Here is a 14,309-nt window from a genome sequence, read left to right as displayed (position 1 = left end):
CTGGCCTTACAGATGGTTTTTGCATCTGTAAAATGGTGCTAGCACCCACCCCACAGTGTTGCTGTGAGAATTAAATGCTGCAAACACATAAGCTGCTTAGACTCTGGTCTAGCGCACACAAGCTCCCAATACGGCATGATTATTACTCCTTGTGAGGTGGCTGGTCACATCGGGCTCGCCGCTAGGTAAGGGGCTGGACCAGAAGGGTGGAACAGGCAGACACCCCGCCCTACTCCAGCAGCACCGGGTTGATATGGATAGACAGCACCAGCTCCGGGAAGATGTCTGACTGAAAAGGCAAGAGGCAGTCTTGGGTATTGAACAGACAGTGGGGGGCTGGGGGCACTTGAATGAGAGCCTAAGGTAGTGGGATGTCCCTGTAGGCTGGTACACGAGACACAGGAAGCAGTGACAGAGACAAGGGGTTCTTAGAAATGTGAGTGGGCTGTGGTTGCATCAGGGCTGGATCTGGGTTAGAACTTTAGGGAAAGAGCTGGATGAAGCAGGCTGTCTACCAGCTTCATGGAGGCTCCTAGGCAGGGCAGGCCCAGCTCTGAGACTGGAGCTTATGGGGCTCAGGTGAGAGTAGCCAGGGCTCTTTTTGCAGATCCGGGTACCATGTGGAGATCAGTTAAGAGGCAAGAGTGACTTGGTCCCCTGTCTGCCTGAAATGGGGCCAGAGCCTGGAGGGCAACTGAGCCTGCAAGGGATGGAGTGTCAGTAATGGAGCAAGGATCTATGGAGAACCTCAGTCAGAATGAACTGAGGTTCATTCTTTTACTAACATCACAGGTGTCCCATGAATCCTCCCCCTTGGGGTCATGAGGGTCTGTGACAAGATCTCTGACAGCATCCCCATTTTACAGATGCAGAAACCAAGTCTCAGGGAGAGGAAGTATAAAGGGGAAGGGAGAGAGGTAGAGCCAGCCTTCACAGTCTCCTGGGTCCTTATTCTTTTCAAAGGAGTACAAATAATTGGATAGGTAGGGGTGATAAAGTAGAGAGAGGCCTGGACTAGTTAATAATAATAGTAAGTCACTTTATCTAGTAGTTATGGAGTTCCAGACACTCTGTAAGGTGAACTCATTTTACCCTTGGAGGAGCCCTGGGAGGTGGGTACTATTATATCAGATCCATTTCTTAAAAGGCCTGGGGCAATTAAGTAGCTTGCCAGAAATCACAGCTAGTGAGCAGCAGAGATAAAATTGAAGGCCCTACGGGTACAGTCGGCGACTCTACCACACAGATGACCTGGGGCTAATCCTAGCGCCCTCACTTCCTTGCTGTGACTTTGGTCCTGGTCTCTTAGGGCCCTTGTGAGGATCACATGAGATCCCTGAGGGGCCTGCTCTGCAGATGGAGGGTTTGTTATTGGGTCTGGGGTTCATGGGTTTAGGCAAATCACATGAAGACATATTCTACCATCTGCACAAGCCTATTTAGATGGAAAGTAATCCAGTAAACGTTGAGACTGTGGTTGTATTTCTGAGACTCTTATCTATTGATGTGGCAAACTGGTGGTCAGTTGCCCAAAGGGCTAACCTAACCCACAGATTAGAACCATATCTGAAAACATATATGGTTAGTTGGGCCCACGTAGGACTTTTTATAAATTTGAGTCAACATTAAAAATTTTTTAATCTGTATCTCTGGCTCTTTTGAAAAATCGGAAGATCTGGCCACACTGGGTGGTATTCCTACATGGTCATGGAAGGTGGAGGGTACGTGGCAGCAGCCCCTCAAGACAGGGCCTCCACCCACCTGCTTTCTCATTATCTTACAAGCCTAATCTGGAAAGGAATTTGAGTTGAAAACCCTTGATGCGGAAAGTCAGTGCTAAAAGCTAGCTGGGTGCTTTAGCTGTTCAGGGTCTGCAGAACACCAGTCTGGATGTGAGCTGAGTCTTTAGGTTAAACCCTTGACCAAAGATTTGTTTGTATTTTGATCTGTCTATTTTAAAGTCACATGATAGAGCAGAAAATGAATACAAATATAAATATCTCCATACCTAAGTCAGAATTACACCTAATGTTGAACTATTAAAATTATTCTAATTATAAATATATAACACATATACAATAGTATGACATTATAAATTATACCATTATAATTTATACCATTATATTTATACCATTAGCTATTATATATTATATATATTATATTATACCATTATAATTTATAACCATTAGCTCTCTTGTAAGTAAACAATAGCTAGCTAGAAAAATAAAATAGGGGAAAACATTAACAACAGCACTAAAATAAAAAAAAGAAAAAAAGAATGCTGAGGAATAAACTTAACATTAAAACTCCACTAAAAGAAATGGTATGGACCTAACAGAAGCAGAAGATATTAAGAAGAGATGGCAAGAATACACAGAAGAACTGTACAAAAAAGATCTTCACGACCCAGATAATCACGATGGTGTGATCACTGACCTAGAGCCAGACATCCTGGAATGTGAAGTCAAGTGGGCCTTAGAAAACATCACTATGAACAAAGCTAGTGGAGGTGATGGAATTCCAGTTGAGCTATTCCAAATCCTGAAAGATGATGCTGTGAAAGTGCTGCACTCAATATGCCAGCAAATTTGGAAAACTCAGCAGTGGCCACAGGACTGGAAAAGGTCAGTTTTCATTCCAATCCCAAAGAAAGGCAATGCCAAAGAATGCTCAAACTACCGCACAATTGCACTCATCTCACACACTAGTAAAGTAATGCTCAAAATTCTCCAAGCCAGGCTTCAGCAATATGTGAACCGTGAACTTCCTGATGTTCGAGCTGGTTTTAGAAAAGGCAGAGGAACCACAGATCAAATTGCCAACCTCTGCTGGATCATAGAAAAAGCAAGAGAGTTCCAGAAAAACATCTATTTCTGTTTTATTGACTATGCCAAAGACTTTGACTGTGTGGATCACAATCAACTGTGGAAAATTCTGAAAGAGATGGGAATACCAGACCACCTGATCTGCCTCTTGAGAAATTTGTATGCAGGTCAGGAAGCAACAGTTAGAACTGAACATGGAACAACAGACTGATTCCAAATAGGAAAAGGAGTTCATCAAGGCTGTATATTGTCACCCTGTTTATTTAACTTCTATGCAGAGTACATCATGAGAAACGCTGGACTGGAAGAAACACAAGCTGGAATCAAGATTGCCGGGAAAAATATCAATCACCTCAGATATGCAGATGACACCACCCTTATGGCAGAAAGTGAAGAGGAACTCAAAAGCCTCTTGATGAAAGTGAAAGAGGAGAGTGAAAAAGTTGGCTTAAAACTCAACATTCAGAAAACGAAGATCATGGCATCCGGTCCCACCACTTCATGGGAAATAGATGGGGAAACAGTGGAAACAGTGTCAGACTTTATTTTTCTGGGCTCCAAAATCACTACAGATGGTGACTGCAGCCATGAAATGAAAAGACAGTTACTCCTTGGAAGGAAAGTTATGACCAACGTAGATAGCATATTCAAAAGCAGAGACATTACTTTGCCGACAAAGGTTCGTCTAGTCAAGGCTATGGTTTTTCCTGTGGTCATGTATGGATGTGAGAGTTGGACTGTGAAGAAGGCTGAGCGCCGAAGAATTGATGCTTTTGAACTGTGGTGTTGGAGAAGACTCTTGAGAGTCCCTTGGACTGCAAGGAGATCCAACCAGTCCATTCTGAAGGAGATCAGCCCTGGGATTTCTTTGGAAGGAATGATGCTAAAGCTGAAACTCCAGTACTTTGGCCACCTCATGTGAAGAGTTGACTCATTGGAAAAGACCCTGATGCTGGGAGGGATTGGGGACAGGAGGAAAAGGGGATGACAGAGGATGAGATGGCTGGATGGCATCACTGACTCAATGGACGGGAGTTGGTGATGGACAGGGAGGCCTGGAGCGCTGCGATTCATGGGGTCGCAAAGAGTCAGACACGACTGAGCGACTGATCTGATCTGATCTGAAAGGGTATAAAAGAGTAAATGGAGGGACTTCCCTGGTGGTTCAGTGACTAAGACTCTTTACTCCCAATACAGGGAGCTTGGGTTCAATCCCTGGTCAGGGAACTAGATCCCACTTACCACAACAAAGGTAGAAGGTCCTGCATGCTGCAACTAAGACCCGGTGCAGCCTAAATAAATAAATATTTAAAAAAATAAATAAATGGAGAGCTACAGCTGGTTCTTAGATAGGAAGACTCAACACCATAAAGATGTCAGTTCCCCTATTCTATTAATTCAAAGCATTTTCAATCAAAATGCCAACAGAACTTAAGACTTGCCAAAATGACACTAATTATTAGACAAACAAACACTCAAGGGTAGCTAGAAAAATTCTGAAATAAAGTGAATGAAACAGCAGATTTTAAAATTTTATGATAAAGTTACAACAATTAAAATTACTAACTGAAAATGAAGCAAATAGACAAATGGAAAAGCATACAGAGCTCAGATCATTTGTCACTGCACCATGTGCTCAGTCATGTCTAACTCTGGGTGTTTATAGATACAGCATTTCATATCAGTAGAGGAAATATAAATCATTCAGTTAACGGTGTTGGGACGATTGGCCTGTTGGATCCATACCTCACTCTCTATATCAGAATAAATTTCAAGTTGATCAAAACTTTAAATTGAAAGAATGAGGCCATAATAAAGCTAGGAAAAAAAACACAAGGGGAATATTTTAATAACCTTAGAGTGGGAAAGGCCTTTTAAAATTTGTTCCAAATACAAAAGACAAAGAAAAATCATATAAATTACTGCTTAAAATATAAATGTTTCATATGTATGTAAAAACATTCAAAAGACAAAGAATAAAAAAATTTTAAGTGAAACACAGGTGACAAAAAAGCTAATTTCCTTAATATATATTAAGAGGTTTTTAGAAACAAAAGAGAAAAAAATCAATAGAAAAAAATGGGTAAAGCAAATGAACAGGAAAAATGCAGATGTCCCATGGCATATAAGAAGATATGCACTGTATTCATAATTTTAAAGCTACAAATTAAAATAAACATGAGACTCTAATAAAACCTATCAGCTTATCAAAGACTGAAATGTTTCTTGAGGCCCAACTGGAGAGGTTTCGGAAACAGATATTTTCATACACTGTTATAGGCATATAAATCAGTGCAGTGTTTTTTGGGAAGAAACTTGTCAATAACTTTCAAAATTTTAAGTAGACATACCTGCCATCTAATCCAGAACTTTTATATTCACTTTAAGAACTTTATTTCACAGATATTTTCACACAGATACACAGTGATGCCTAAATCTATATAATAATGACAGAGTTGTTTATCATGAAAAACAAATGGAAAAAACTCAGTGTTTATCACTAGGAGGTGGTTAATAAATTATGGCTCCTTCACACAATAAACTACTCTGCAACATTAAAAAGAATTAAGTAGAGCTATCTGTGCTGACATGAATGTGTTCAAGATATACGTTTAAGTAAATAAACAATTTTGCAGAATAATGTGTTTAGTATGATCCCATTAGTGAAAAAATATAAAGGACACACACACAGAGGCATGGACACACGTATGCAGAGCAGATGCCTATGTATGATGATTGGAGGGGACGCTGCTCGGCCCCTTCTCCTGCTCAATGGGGCACTGTAGTGCTGTGCTGAAACCGGGGTTCTCTGCTCAGTCCCACCCGGTGTCCCCTGACGGTAGCAAATATTCATGGTGCCCCTTTACTCTCCTGAAATTAAGTTCATAAAAAATATAGCCTATCTTCACAAGTAATTTCAAATAAAATAAAAATAATGCTCAACAATTAGATAAAGGATGTGAGAGTTGGACCATAAGAAGTCTGAGTGCCAAAGAATTGATTCTTTTGAACTGTGGTGTTGGAGAAGACTCTTGAGAGTCCTGTGGACTGCAAGGAGATCAAACCAGTCCATCCTAAAGGAAATCAGTCCTGAATATTCATTGGAAGGACAGATGCTGAAGGTGAAGCTCCAATACTTTGGCTACCAGATGCTAAGAGCTGACTCATTGGAAAAGACCCTGATTCTGGGAAAGATTGAAGGCAGGAGGAGGAGGGGACGATAGAGGATGAGATGATTGGATGGCATCACCAACTTGATGGACATGAGTTTGAGCAAGCGCCAGCAGTTGGTGATGGACAGGAAAGCCTGGCGTGCTGCAGTCCATGGGATCGCAAAGAGTTGGACACAACTGAGCGACTGAACTGAACTAATTAGATAAAGGAGAAACAACTGAAATTGCTTTCAATTAATTGCTATGTACTTTGATAAGTAAATACTCTTGCATGTCTAAACTGCAAGACATAAAGGAGTAGCCCAGGGCTTGCTCGGTGCACAGAATCACCGTGAACTCAGCAACAAACCTGAACACAGACTTACTGTGTCTGACATACTGTGAGCAGGAATTTACAAATAGGTGAGGAACTCTTGGCAAAGTTCCAAGTAAAACAAAGTACGAGCTTTACTCGATTTACACGGTAGTTGCATTCCTAGAAAATTCAGTGTATATTAAGACCATGGAAACTGCAAGTCCACATTTATATGTAAATGAAGTTCCATTCTAGATTTAAATAATTATAAGCAGATTTCTCACCTCCATGTATGTTGGGCAGGACAGGACAATCGTGCGGAATGAAATGCAGATTCTTCATTGTGTGGGACTGTTCCACACCAAATCAATCATGCCTGTCAAGCGGATAAAAGCCCCCACAAATTTTCAAAACACCCTCTAGGGGGAAGTTGACGACCCCACCGAGAGCTGTTAGAACACCTGGAAGGAATGCCCCTGAAAGCTGTTAGGGTGGGACTTCATGTCACCACATGGTGTTAATTTAATTCCACCTGCCCTTGTGGATGTGTTGACAGTTCTGAGCTCCTCGGGGAAGAGCTGAGTCTTCCAGCCTCACCCTCCCCTTCTCCCCTCCTCACAAGGCCCAGAGTGCAGTGGGTGCTCAGCTGGATGGCCAGCCTGGGATCTAGGAGGTGGGTGGACTCTGTTCTCCTTCACTCAAGTCCTCACACTCCAGGCCACCCAGGGACGATCTCATTAGAGAAGGAGTCCATGTCTCTCCATCATTTTATGCCGTATAAAATATTAAGTTAAACTGCTCCACCAGCTGGGGCCACGTTTCAGAAACGGCTCACCATTTGCAAAGCAGTGACATGACCTGCCCATTCCTGCATCGTCAGCAGTTTGGGTCCTGATTGGGGCTAGTTATCTACAGGTGTGTCCTTGGGTCACAGGCTTGATGACAGAACAGCCGCCGTCCCTACCTGCCAGGGAGGACAGCGGGTGGACGCCAGCAAAGGACCCGGCAGTGTTTCCTCACTTTGCCTGAGAGAACAAAGGAATGGGGCCAGCCTACGTCCTTGCTGGCACCTTCCCCTGAGGACCATCGCTTTGCATCTGTGGTTGGAATGGCAGGATGAGACTGAGAGAGGTGTCTTCTGGTTAAACAACTTTGAGAAACACCTGCCTGGTGAATGACCCAGGTCCTAGGGTCTGGGGCTTCCCTTGACGCATCCCCTCTAAGTAGCAGAGACCATACAGGGACTGGTGGATGAGCACGCACAAAGTCAGACAGATGCTCCAAATCACGAAACCACCAGCTCTGATTTGCTGGTATCCCCCAGGCTCAATGTTTAGACCCCCAGTATCCCAAACTTGGTACTTGAAAGAAAGGATTGTAAGTCCTTTCTGCCTTTCTCCTGTAAACAGAAGCTGAGGGCTGAGGAAAGAGCACCTAGACCCAGGAGTCAGCCTGGGTTTAAGCCTGGACTTTACTATCTGACTGTCCTTGACTGTTATTGTTTAGTCACTGAACTGTGTCTGATTCTTTTGCAGTTCCATAGACTGTAGCCCACCAGGCTCCTCTGTCCATGGGATTTCCCAGGCAAGAATACTGGAGTGGTTATCATTTCCCCCTCCAGGGGTCTTCGCCACCCAGGGATCAAACCTAACTGTCCTATCCTTCAGCAAATAGATTGTCCTCTTTGAGCCTCAGTTTTCCTATCTATGAAACGGGGATGACAATTCCTGGCCCACCTGCCACAAAGGCCATTGTGAGGATATAAGGAGAGTGAATGGAAAAGATTTGAGAGCTACTAAGGGGCCATATGAGTGTGTGTGGGCAGGAAAGGGGATCTGGAGGGTCTGCGACCCAGTATTGGCTTTTTCTAGTCTCCTTCAGAACAAACATCCCGACCACAGATGTGCAGGTGGGAGGGTCCTGCAGGGCAACTGCTCACTTCACGGCTGGAGAGACCCAGGGCCAGAGGGCAGAGGTGACCTGCTCAAGGCCACATCTAGTGAGTTAGAGCTGGAACTGGGGTTCATCCAAGGCCATGGCTTCCACAGCCTGCTGCCAATATGTGGTTCAATGGACTAAAACCAAAAAAATCCCAGTTTAAATTTCCAGAAGGCAAATCTTTTAGCATTAAATTGAGAATGTCAGCAGCAAAGCCAGACTGCCTGCTCTTGAAATCCAGCTTCACTGACCTGGGGCATGTTACTAGCCTCCATGTCCAAGGTCCCTATCTGTAAAATGGGGCCCAAGATAATACTCCCTGCAGGAAGCCTGTGAGCATGGTCCATGCAGTCTTAGCCTGATGCTTGGCTAAGTAAACACTTAATGAATCGCAGCTATTAGTATGTTCCCGGGCTCTTGTACCAAAAAGTCTGGCGAGGTGCCACGACGCTCTGAATGACCTCTCTGTGGGGAACACCTCCTTTGACCTGTGTTTTATGAGCCTTTATGTGCTTCAATCAGACCCAACTAAATATTTCTTCACTTAAAGTGAAATAATAATAAAAAATAAAAGCAAAAATACAAAGAATGCCTCATGTATCTAGGCTGCCAAAAGGTGCTGGAAAAGTGACAATAAAAGATATAATACAGCATGATACTCCGTAACCAGGTGTTCAGCCATTAAGCTTTCCTCCAAGTTGTTTACCTTGGAAGGGCAGCATAATATTAATACTTACTGTATATCGGGCTATCTCCTGGGGCTTGGCTGGTAGTACCATCGAGGCCTTGGTGGATAGTCCCTCCTCTCGCTGAGCTTACCTGCCGGTGAGAGCCAGACAATTCACAGTAAACACAGAAAAAAGATATACGAGGTAATTTCATACTGGCAGTGAAAGAAGTGCTGGTGTCTGGGTCTGAGTTCATAGCACAGGAAGAAAGAAGACAGGAGAGGGAAACTGCGGTTAGGGGCAGTGACAAGAGGGGTGGGAGATGAAGTAGAGCCTCTAAAAAGGTGCCATTTGATCTGAGACCCCAGCCAGGAGAAGCCTTGCGAAGATTTGTGGAAAAGTCATCTGGATAGAAGATACAGCCCTGGGAAATGCCTTTCAGTAAATGACTGAGTGAATTAGGTGCTGAGAGGGTGGGGCCATAGCTCAGTTCTTTCTCTGCTGCCAGTTGGGCCCAACTCATAATCAGGCCTCAGGGACTCTGGAAACTTTGAGGTTGGGTTACCCTGACGCATCACCCAGGCCTGGGATCTATTCTGTATCAGTACTTGGTTACCTCTAGTGACAGGGATTTCACTACCTCAAAGGCAAAGAATCTTCAACAGGACTTCTCTGAGGCTGTTCTCCATTGAAGTCATTTCCTTCCCCGTTGGCAAGCCAGAGCCAAGGTGCTGGCAAAGTACAGGCTGGTGTTTGTTCTGTGAACTCAGACGCAGACCGGCATTCTATGTTCTCGTGGTCCAGCCCAAATAGTGTTTTTTAAACTTAAAAAACATCAGAGCTCACATTTTACAAATCAGAGGAGAACAGCCCCAGTGTCCATGAGTAGGGGACTGTTCAATAAAGAAGAGCTCATGGGTACAGAGTACTGTGCAGCGGCAGGGAAGGAGGAAGCACTTTATGTCCCGATTGAGAAGGCCTTGGAGATACATTATGAAAAAAAGCACGAATAGTGCATACGGAATGCTACCTTTTGTGCAAAGAAGGGGAGGGGCCATGGGAAATCGTATTTGTATTTGTGTACACAGCATACCCACTCCAGTACTCTTGCCTGGAAAATCCCACGGACGGAGGAGCCTGGTAGGCTGCAGTCCACGGGGTCGCAAAGAGTTGGACAGGACTGAGCGACTTCACTTTCACTTTTCCCTTTCATGCATTGGAGAAGGAAATGGCAACCCACTCCAGTGTTCTTGCCTGGAGAATCCCAGGGATGGGGGAGCCTGGTGGGCTGCCGTCTATGGGGTCACACAGAGTTGGACACGACTGAAGCGACTTAGCAGCAGCAGCAGCACAGAGCATATAGAAATTCTGGAAGGATACTCAATAACCCTGTTTGGGCGTAGTCTGTGAAGTGGGTGTAGGAAGTGGACCTTTGGCTGAATATCATCTACGTTTTTAATTTTTTGAACCCTGGATAGAGGAACCTGGCAGGCTACAGTCCATAGGGTCACAAAGAGTCAGCCACGACTGAAGTGACTTAGCACGCATATATTAATTTATCTTTGTCAAAAAATTAAATTTAAAAGTGCCTTTAAACTAGGATATTTAGCATAAAGGCTAAAATGTTTAACTTCCTTTTTGTTTTTGAAAAACTGGAAGCCTGTCCACCAGAATCCACATTCCCATGGCCACAGGTGGGTAGAGTTTAGAAGGGGCTTTCCCCTGCCTGAACCATGCTTCCCTGTTCGTCCCAATCTCTACCTGGTCAACTTCGCTCCCTCTCCTTGCCTGCTGGCTCCAGTAAATTTTAGACCTGCCCCAGCCCCTCTTTCCTGTCTCCTCTGACACCTATCCCTGCTCAGCAGGAAACCCCTTTGGTAGGCCAGAAAGGGCTGACCTCAGGCTGTCCAGCCGGCCTTGCCTGTTGCAAACTCCAGGCCTTTGCTCACGCTGTTCTGCCTGCCTGAAATGGCTTTCCCCAAATAACAGCTCAGTGTATAAGCCATCCATTAGTGGGGGAAAGGTTGTCCAGAATGTGAGACAGCTCAGCATTTCAGCCCAGTGCAGCGATGTCACACTCTGTCCAGACTAAATGTGAACCTGCTTCAGGGAATGACAATCCAGAGAGAAAACTCGGCACCCAAATTGGAACTTCCCCAGGAAAACAAGGCTATTTACACTCCAGAAAGATTCAAGATGAATCCAACTGGAGATTACAGTGTTTGTTAAATAGACTCACTGTTACAGATTCTAGAGAAACCTAGAATTTTGGAATCTCGGTGTTTGGAAGGATAGTCAGAGGTTCAGAGGAGCCAGAGAGGTCTGATCATTTTATTAATAAAGTCCAAATGAAATTCAAGCATCTCTGTAATTAAAATGCACATCAAAGGAAAATATGATTTGCTTTCAGGTTAGCGCAATGTTCCTAAGAACTGTTTGTTGAATAAATGAATTAATATTTGTGTAAAGAGCAGTGTCAATTAAAAAAAATAATTTCAGTGGAAAGTACTCCAGTTATTTCTGACCTTGTATTTTGTAGGATAAAAATAAACAAAGCTGGATGGCCTTCCTGGTAATACACTCATAGATTTTTGCACTTGCAGGCAGCTTGGAAGCCGACCTTTCCAAATGGCCTTCAAGAAAGTCTCTGGGCCTCCAGCCTTTCCGCCGACCCTGCTGTGATCCATCTTCTTAAAATAGCGATTTCATTAGTTTGTCCTCCTGGTCAGAGATCTCAACCGCCAGACCATTATCTGCAGGAGAAAACACACCAAACTGTAGCTCCTGGCAATTAGCGGAGAGGTTACCATTTATCATTCATTCATTCTCTCATTCACTCACTCACCTCTCCGTCAAACCCCAGCTCCTTCAGGTTCCTTAGCGAGGCTTGGTCTTGCAGCTCTAGTGTCTCTGCTTTTGGCTTACTCATAATCTGATGAGGGAGGTAAATGTGGATACACGTACAGGGCAAAACAAAACAAACAGGAAAGAGAAATACCAGGGAGGAACCAGCACGTCTGAAGGTGTGGAGGAGGGAACTATTGCTTCCTTTGACTGTGGGGTTTGGGAATATTTTATGGAGGAGCCCATGTGGAAGCTGCTCTGGAGGAACCACTAACTCTTGGTTTCTCTGCTCTGAAGCTTGGTCTAATCTCTTGCAACACCCTCAGTTTTCCTAACCCCTTTTAAAACAGGAAGGAGTACTTGCTCATTGTAAAATAAATAAATGTATGTAGCAACATGTTACTGTATCAGCTCACCAAGTTCTTAGACTGTTCTGCTGTTAGCAGAGTTGATGGTTTGGTAGATGTCCTTCCAGAACTTTTTCTTTGCATAAAAAACTGTATCGGGTTATACATATATAGATCATTTCCTCCAAAAGGGTTTTTACTCTTCTTACTGTTGGTCAGTTTTTAAAAATTTTAATTTCCTGTTTTATGGACACCTAAATGGCAACCCACTCCAGTACTCTTGCCTGGAAAATCCCATGAATGGAGGAGCCTGGTAGGCTGCAGTCCATGGGGTCACTAAGAGTTTGACAGTACTGAGCGACTTCACTTTCACTTTTCACTTTCCTGCATTGGAGGAGGAAATGGCAACCCACTCCAGTGTTCTTGCCTGGAGAATCCCAGGGACGGGGAAGCCTGGTGGGCTACCATCTATGGGGTCGCACAGAGTCAGACACGACTGAAGCGACTTAGCAGCAGTAGCAGCAGCAACATGTCAGTAGGTCCAGAACTTCCATCCTTTCTAATGTTCTAGATGGACCATCATGAACTCTCTCTAGCAGTATGGGCTAGAGAATTCTTCCCTCAGGGCTCAGGACTGGATCCCTCTCAGTATTTGATACCTGGGCTGCAGACAGAGAAAGATGGGGTACAGGAAGCGAAGTGGGCAGGGAACCTAGGTATCCACAGATGGCCCAGGGCTGTCAGCTTAAAAAGACAGCAGACTGGAGGCCTGGTTGCTGCCTCCCACGTGCCCAGGGCTGGGTCGGGAGGAGGTGTGGCTGCTCGAAGCTCATCAGGGGAAGCCACAGGGAGGCAAGCTTTAGTTGAGTGCAAAGAAGAATTTTTTAACAGAGCTTTCTGAAACTGGAATAGGCTCCCTCCGGAGATAATCACAGTGATAGCTAATGTTTATTGAGCATTTGTTATGTGCTTTGGTTCATTTCATCTATGAAACTAGGTATTATTTTTGTCCCTACTAACAGTTAAAAGAAATTGCCTGAGTTCACACTGCAGTAAGTAGCAGAGCCGGCTTTCTCTAACCCCTGTACTGTACTGCCTCTGTTTGGTAATAAGCTCCTTGTCATCAGAGATATCCAACCAGAGCTCTCTCACATTCCCCCATAGCACAGTTAGACTGGTGGCCCTGGGGGTCTGTGGAAGCTGATCAAACTCAGAATCTCTTGTACAGATTCTGGAGCTAGACTACCTATCTATCTTCGAATATCAGCTCTTCTCCCACTTATGAGTTGGTGACCTCAACTGGCATGCCTCAGTTGACTCATCTATAAAATGGGAATAGGAACTTGTTACATGGATTAAATGAGTTAATATTTCAGAAGCACTTAAAACTCTGCCTGGTACATAACTGCTAAATAAGTGTTGTTTTTTAAACATCTGGAGCTCATGAAAGCAGCTCAGTTCAGAGAGCTTGGTTTAGGGGTCCTCCACCGCCAGGGGATGAGGAGCTTGCCAGAGGTGGGATGTGTCCAGCATGGAGCAGCCCTGTTGGCTCCCTTTACTGATACTCCACTGACCTCCTGCATTAGTTTCCAATTGCTGCTGTAACAAATCACCACAAACATCATAGCTTAAAACAACACGAATTTATTTTAACACTCTAGGGGTCAGAAGTCTTAAAATCAAGGTGTCAGCAGGGCTCCATTCCCTCTGGAGGCTCTAGGGGAGAATCCATTTCCCTGCCTTTTCCAGCTTCTCCAGGCCGCCCATGTTGTCTAGCTCATGGCCCATTCCTCTGTCTTCAAAGCAAGCAGGGTATCATCTTGTCTTCTTTACCTCTGTTTCTGTTGTCACATCTCTCTGTGACTCTGACCCCCCTGCCTTCCCATATAGAGACTTGGTGATTATATTGAGCTCATCTGAATAATCCAGGATCATCTCCGCATCTCAAAATCCTTCATTTAATTACACACCTGCAAAGTCCCATTTTCTCTGTAAGGTGACATAGCACAGGCACTGGGGGGCCATGATTCTGTCTGCCACACCTCCCCAGTGCCCACTATCAAGGTCTCCTTGAGGACTCCACATCCCCTTGTACCCTGGGAGAACCATCACCTGGGAGGGGGGTCAGCACCTCTTTTGATACTTCTGCCTGACCTCTCCTCACCACCTCTGTGAGCACTGGCTGGTCCTCACTGTATCTCCACCATCTGCCCCAGTAT

The 14,309-nt window shown here is 44.5% G+C and overlaps 1 protein-coding gene across 1 annotated transcript in view; it reads left to right on the top strand.

Moving 5' to 3' along the window:
• Positions 1 to 14,309, top strand: part of PAX5 (paired box 5) — a 170,977-nt gene that overhangs the window by 98,860 nt on the left and 57,808 nt on the right. The gene's annotated exons all lie outside the window — the stretch shown is intronic.

Source organism: Bubalus kerabau, chromosome 4 (assembly GCF_029407905.1).
Source record: "Bubalus kerabau isolate K-KA32 ecotype Philippines breed swamp buffalo chromosome 4, PCC_UOA_SB_1v2, whole genome shotgun sequence".
In the NCBI taxonomy this organism is placed as follows: Eukaryota; Metazoa; Chordata; class Mammalia; order Artiodactyla; family Bovidae; genus Bubalus; species Bubalus kerabau.
The sequence above is the reverse complement of the archived record's forward strand: the minus strand, read 5'-3'. Positions and strand labels throughout refer to the sequence as shown.